Source organism: Furipterus horrens, unplaced genomic scaffold (genome assembly GCF_987537825.1).
Source record: "Furipterus horrens unplaced genomic scaffold, mFurHor1.1.pri manual_scaffold_19, whole genome shotgun sequence".
NCBI lineage: Eukaryota > Metazoa > Chordata > Mammalia > Chiroptera > Furipteridae > Furipterus > Furipterus horrens.
This window is the reverse complement of record NW_028327189.1, coordinates 2,427,185-2,434,120: the sequence shown is the minus strand read 5'-3', so window position 1 is coordinate 2,434,120 and position 6,936 is coordinate 2,427,185.

Genomic DNA, 6,936 nt, shown 5'->3' with positions numbered 1-6,936 from the left:
TCATAAGTGATCATTTGCTGCTCTTGTTATGTTTATGCAAACGAACAGGATAAATTAAAAATGGACTTAATGTAGTCCCTTTAAAGACAAGGAGGGTAACCTTAGGGAGAAAAATTATTATTCAAGGAAAATCACAATGATCAGTAGTAGAGTATAAAACAGGGCAACTAACCGTCTTAAAAGTTTCTTCTCCAGATTTAGAGACTTGTTTGCGGGTTATGTTACATAAATTAACACGTGTTTTTTGTTTTCAAAGGACATAAGCCAATGATCGCATTACCTGAGTGATTATCTGTACGCATAAGCCTCACTTAATCCTCTCTGCAGCGCTGCCTCCTGAGACTCAACGGTTTGGCTGAACTAAATGGCTGGGTTGGGGAAGAATGGGGTGGTCTGTGGGCTTCACTTTAAAACGGGTTTCTCTTTTCTATCCTAATGGCTTGGACAGAAAAGGCCCAGAGGTCTGAGAGGGGGAAAAACCTAAACTATTTCCCTCAGCCCAAACTAAGTATAATGGGCAAAAGGGTTTTGGACAGGCGAGATGTGCCTAGCACACCTTCTTACAAAGAAACTTTTTTTTTTCCCTAATATGGAACATTGAAAAATTAATCCCTGCCTTTTGTCATCTAGTAGTTATGGATTGAATGATGTCTTTTAACCCTTTTCGCCAAATCTGTTGACCCCAGAACACAACAAGGACACCAGCCTGTTAAACCAAGCACGCTGTTGACCGGAGACAGCCAACTGACCTGGAGTCTGCACGATCCTTCCCCATGTGGGAAGGCCACCCTCCCCTCCACACCCCCACTCTTATTAGGGTTTTCTGGACCCAAGGGTAGGTAGGACGACGACCATGTCCAGCTTGAAGCAGCTAGAGGAGCTTGAGACCTTCGCCCATTGTCCTTTACAAGATTACAAAGGGTCCTAATATTTGAGAGGGGGGGATAGTTAATTTTTACGAACCAGGGGTATGGACTTGGGGGGGATTGCTGGGGGAGGGGGGTGCTGGGTGGAGGGGAACAAGGGGGAGAAAATTGGAACTGTTGTAACAATATAATCAATAAAAAACATTAAAAAATTATGTCATAAATTACTCAAGAAAAAGTGGTATACAAAGGACAGCAAAATCTTAGTTACAGTTCGAACGTAGGTCTAAAGTCAGGAAACATCATTGGCCTCATTTCCTTACCAGGAAGTTGCAATTTAACCTTTGAGTTTGCCTGAACTCAAATGTTTATTTAAATGTTTTTCTCAAAAAATTAATAATAAATTACACAATGTAACCAACCATCCTTTCTGCCTAACACAGCCACCAAACTAGTGAATGCCTAATCTATAAGCTTCCTAAATGTCTATTATTGTCACCACCAGAGACAAAAAGTAAGTATGCTAGGCCAGAGGGGCCAAAACCTACTACTTCCCTACACAAATTAAAAGTAAAATCATGAATGGGATGTGATCTTACCAAGTTAAAAAGATTTGTTTGCCTTGGGTATCAAAGCCCAATAAGACATTAAAAGGAGTTTGTGAGGGGTAGGAAAAAGTTAATTTTAGGGAATGGCCCATGCCTGGAGTTACAAGTGAGCAAATACTCAAAGACCCGGCTCCCCAACATGTTCCAGGGGATAGATTATATAGAGAAAATATTACTAATTATGGTGACTAAGTCAGTTAAGGTCATGAATTGTGTGGTGCTAAGGTAGAGGGTAATGGCATTGCTTCATCTGGTTTTGCTGCTTTTCAGGGCTTGGAGCTGAAACACAACTGAGCCCTCCATGTCCTCGCTACTTTGACCAAAACTATTTCTGTGGTCAGCAGACCTGAGGCTTTGTTTCTGAGATTACCTAATGCTGGTCAGAATCTCATTGTCCTGAGCACTTAGTGCTTAAGGAAGTGGTCATGTAAGGCAGGTGATTCAGGGTACTGGACGGGGCCCGTTTGAATCAGCTATTTGTCTCAGTTTCTCCATTCTAGCTGCAAGGAATTTTTCTAGCTTCTCAGTATCCTGCCTCGGTTTTGGTGATGATACCGTGTGAGCTGCACAGAGAGCTTGCTTTAAGCTGGTGTCAGAATGCTCACAAAGGCCATCCAAACTTTGAACAAGGGGAATCTGTCAGACTGTCACGGCTTGCCTTAACCCTAGCAAAAATGAATCTCTGATCATTTTGTCTAGAGGTCTTCTCAAGCGGCAGTCTTAAAAACCTAGAGACTAACTGTGGTTTGCTCTGATTCTTATTTAGGGTACCGGTGTCCTGGCCTTCTGCTTCTTCTACCATTGCTGTGGTTTCTGCTTGTACATTGGTCACCTAAAATGCCCACTCTAAGGCCCAGAGACCATCATGGAATAAGTGGGCTGAGAGATTATAAAAGCTAATTAACAGGACTGCAATAGGTAGACAGATCAGACTTCATCTTATGAGCTAATTCTCCCTCTTGAGCGAGTCTAGACTCAGCTGTCCTATATTTCTTAAAGTTGAAGAAATAAGCAAAAGGAAGGGTGGTGGTGGGTTCACTGCACATAAACTTTCTTTTGTATGAAATGTTCTTTTCTGTGGATTCAAACTGGCCTCGGACTGCACCCTGACTCACCTGCCTTCTTTTTCCTCGCATGTTCACTCCCTTTAATCATTAAGCCTTCGAAACAATGAATTTCAGGTCAACATCAAATAATCTTAGAAGCAAAGCCTCAAATCTACTGATGACCGACAGAGTTTCAATACAACTAAAGGTCACATCTAGGCCTCAGTTTTGTTTCAGCTCCAGGTTTAGAAAAACTGAAAAACCAGGCCAAGAGATGCCATGACTGACATCAGGATCAGATGCACTGATCAATCACCACCTACTCTAACACTGACCAATCAGTAGAGAACACACACAACCCTTGTGGAGCGGGGAGTGGGGGTTGGGTGGGGGGGATTTGGTGGGGTGGACACAGGTCTGGAAAGCTGATATATATTCTATTGAGATCTTCCCCTGAGACCTCCCCTATAATCCCTGCCTTTGGAAAACAGAAATAAACCCTTAAGACAAAAGACCCAGTGCGGTCTCTCTCTTCCTCTCTAGGGCACACCTCTGCCTTCCCCCCACTTCTTTCCTAAGGAGTGCGGCTTTGCTTTCTTTCTCTGAGGGCTCTTCCTTTGCTTCAGTAACTTGTTTCCTGAGTCCATGCAGACCAGCTGGCCTACTCCTTCTCTGCATCAGGGATTTTCTTTCTAAAGGGCCAAAGCAGAAATACCTAGGCTTGAGCTTTTTTCACTTTTCTAAAGGGCCAAGGCTCACGCCTGGTGGTATAATCTTGCCTCCACTATTTTAAGTCCATTATTGTTTCAGTTTCCCCAGCTTTAATAAACATATTTTAAAATCACCTGAACATGTGTTGTAAAATCTTTTCTGTGCAAAGCCAAGAAACAAGAGCACACATCATCACGAACAGACTATTCAAGCCTGAGTTATTGTAATGATTTCTCCAAAGCTTATGTTATGCTTTCCAGCTGTGGTTGGCAACTGCGAGTCTTAGGGAAATTTTAAAAAGAACAGTTTTGGTTTTAAATAATTTCAAAGCAACCAAGAATAGAAAAATAAAACAGTAGTTCAGAGCACTGCAGGCAAACACCACACGTGAAAAAATAAGTGTTTAAGATAACTGAATTAGAATCTATCTACAAGTGGGCATCATGGTTTCTATTAAAACATTTTTCTCTTTAGAACCACTCTCGTGTTGTCAAAGACAGCCAAGTTAAAACTAATTTACTGTATAAACCTAGTGTTAATAAATTTGGCTTTTTTATTTACCCGAGTACAAGGCAATAATAATTAATTGCATTGGCCCTTTTAAATCTGTTTTGTTGTAATTTTATAAGAAATCTCCAAGTTAAAACTTAGACTCTCAGAGCTAAGAAGCCAAGACACATAGCTGCCATCAGCATTTTCCTGCAATATCTATGGATTTGGGTCAATTCCTCATGTTCTCAAGGTTCCCTGAAATGTCCTGAGGTTTTTCCTTTGCCATCTCCAGGTAAGCAATCTTTGTTCCTTACGTGGGAAGGCTGTTGTGAAACATGTAAGTAAGGTACCAGGACATATTTCCAAGGTTTATTTTCTTATTTTCCTCACCTGAGAATATATTTATTAATTTTAGAGAGAGAGGAAAATAAAGAAAAAAGAAATTAATAACATCGATGTAAGAAAGAAACCTCAGTTGGTTGCCTCCCCACTGCCATACATGACCCAGCCAGGGGTCAAACCCACAACCTCCTCTGTGCTCCAACCAGGAATTGAACCTACCACCTTTTGTCGTAGGGGATAATGCTTCAATCAATTGGTCCATCTTGTCAAGGCCCCCAAGGTTAATCTGAATTTCTTAAAGCTTTCTGGGGACATCTAGAGTTTATGCATGTCTCTCTCAAATGTGATATTCCAGTCAAATTCTTGGTAATGAAACAATTTCCAATGAGACAATTGTGCCCTGTTGTGAAAAACAAAGAAAGTTTTCCAATCAAACTTATGCAAATAACTATATTGTGATTAAGAAATTAATACTTATTCGAGTGTCCAAACTCTTAGAGAAACCACATAAGGGGAAAAAACCACCATAAATGTTTTAATATTGCCTGCAGAAGAATAAATTACCGAATTGCTTTAGGTATACGTAGTCACAAAGTAAACAAGTTTCTTTATCTCTGAAAAACAAAAATTAAAACATTAGAAATATATACAACAAAATTATAGAAATTATAATCATTCTTAGTTTATTCAGTTTTATAAAATTAATTGCTGTCTATCTTGATATTTTGCCAGCAATTTATGAATCCACTTATTTCCCAGAGCTTTATAAATCTTTATTCCATTTAAAGGCATAATCTTAATGTTTATTCTCAGAAAACTCTGCTTAAGGAATAAATTGGAGCACATTTTATAGATCTTTCTGAAGATGAAACATACTTGCCAGGGCATCAGCATACAACAATGACTGCCAAGACAAAACTTAAAATGGCATAGTCATGGACCTGGTTGTAATGTAATTGACAAAGAACATAGCTTTTCACTAAGATAACATTTTACTTTATTTTGCTATTTATTTTTTTATTGCTGACAGTATTACAGATATCCCCTATTTTTCACCCTTTGTTTGTGTCCTCTCAGCCCCTTCCCCCTTTCCTCCTGGCCTTCACCACAATGTTGTCTGGGTCCATGGACTAAGGCCATAGGCATATATGTTCTTTGGATAATCTCTTCCAGTCTCCCCCACCTCCATCCTCTCTGGTTATCTATCAGGCTCTTCAATTAATCCATGCCTCTGGTTTTATTTCACTGGTCAGTTTTGTGTGTGTGTGTGTGTGTGTGTGTGTGTGTGTGTGTGTGTGTGTGTGTTTTAATTTATTTCTTTTGAATCCTCACTCATGTTTATTGATTTTAGAGTGTGGAGAGCAGGAAGGAGCAATAAAATGGCATTGGTCCAATGGAGACAGCATGAAGTATATAAAACAAAGTGGAGTCACTTATGTCAATCAAAATGGCTGTCATCTGGTTCAAGAGGGAACCTACCTAAGTCCCTCTAGACACATCTGGCAAGAGGACACACCTAGGCTATCTGCACATGTGATCAGAATGGCCATATCTGCAGAGCGGGACTACTCATAGATAGGCTCCTGGGGAAATTCCCCACTTGCCATCAGGAGTGTCAAACAGAACAGCCATGTAGACAGGCTCCTGGAAAAACTCCACACTTGGCATCAGGGGTGTCAAAACATTTATCAAAAAAGACATAGAAGGGCAGAGGATACCACTTTCAAGGTATAACTGGGGCAGGGTCCAGACCACTGCTGAGACAGCTGAGCTCCACACACCAGAATGCTGTACCACACCACGCTGACCTTCCTTGGCATCGGCTGCCAAGGACGCTGCCCTGCTGGACTTAGTAGTTCACCTTCCCTGCTGCCCACCTGGCTCTGGAGGTCGTTCCTTGCAAGACACTGGCAAGTTCTCTGCCCACCATGCTGTCTCCTGGACATGCAGACTGAGACTCTGGGACTCAGGTTCATCACCCCCATTGGTTGCTGTGTGTTTGTGTGTTACAAGTATCTTAGATTGTTAAAGTGTGAGTAGGATATTAATACACGTTTGTTCCACTTTGAGTGAACCTGCATTCAATAAAAGCTGAGTGAATAGCATAGTTACTGTGTGTGACTCTCGTCTATTCCTTGGTACCAGGCTGCTCATCAGGCAGCTAGCCAAGCAGATGCCCAGCTGACTTATAAGAAAGACCATATCACAAACATATGCTCATATACACTTGGCATAGTCAGGACTAATGAGTGACAGAGTGGCTAGCAAAAACAGATCTATAGTAAGGCTGAAAAAAAGGAACCTGAGCTGTTAAGAAAATGTCCAAGTACAGCTGTTTGAGGCGGAAGATCAAATTAGCATACACTAAAAATCATATAAGGTAGTTACCAAACTTTTGTGAAAATGTTAGCCCTGGAACAGAAACTTTAAAAGGGTCTGACTCTTAGGAGGAGGCCAAAACTGTCCTGCCAGTGGAAGATCCCTGGTATGAGACTGAGGCTCAAGTTTGTAACAAACTGCCCATACAAGCCGTTGAGGATGTACAGATTGACCTCACTGTTCCAAGAAATTTAGAACCCCTCATTAATTTAGCTGATAAAAAGAAGCGCCAGCACTGCTTCTGAAAACGTTTTCTCAGATAGCTGCCAATAGGCATAAAGGCAAGAATTTAGCATGCAGAGTTATACAGAGAAGTAAGTCAGCTGACAATGTTGAGTTTACCTTTGATGATGACTTTAAATCTAAAAATCCTTGCCCAGAGGATCCAGGAGAATATGACAACCAATGGGAGGACTTATATGCTGTCAGACTGGTAGTCTTAAGGAAGGCCACATTACACAGGGGAAGGCAGAGAATACACCAGGCAGGAAT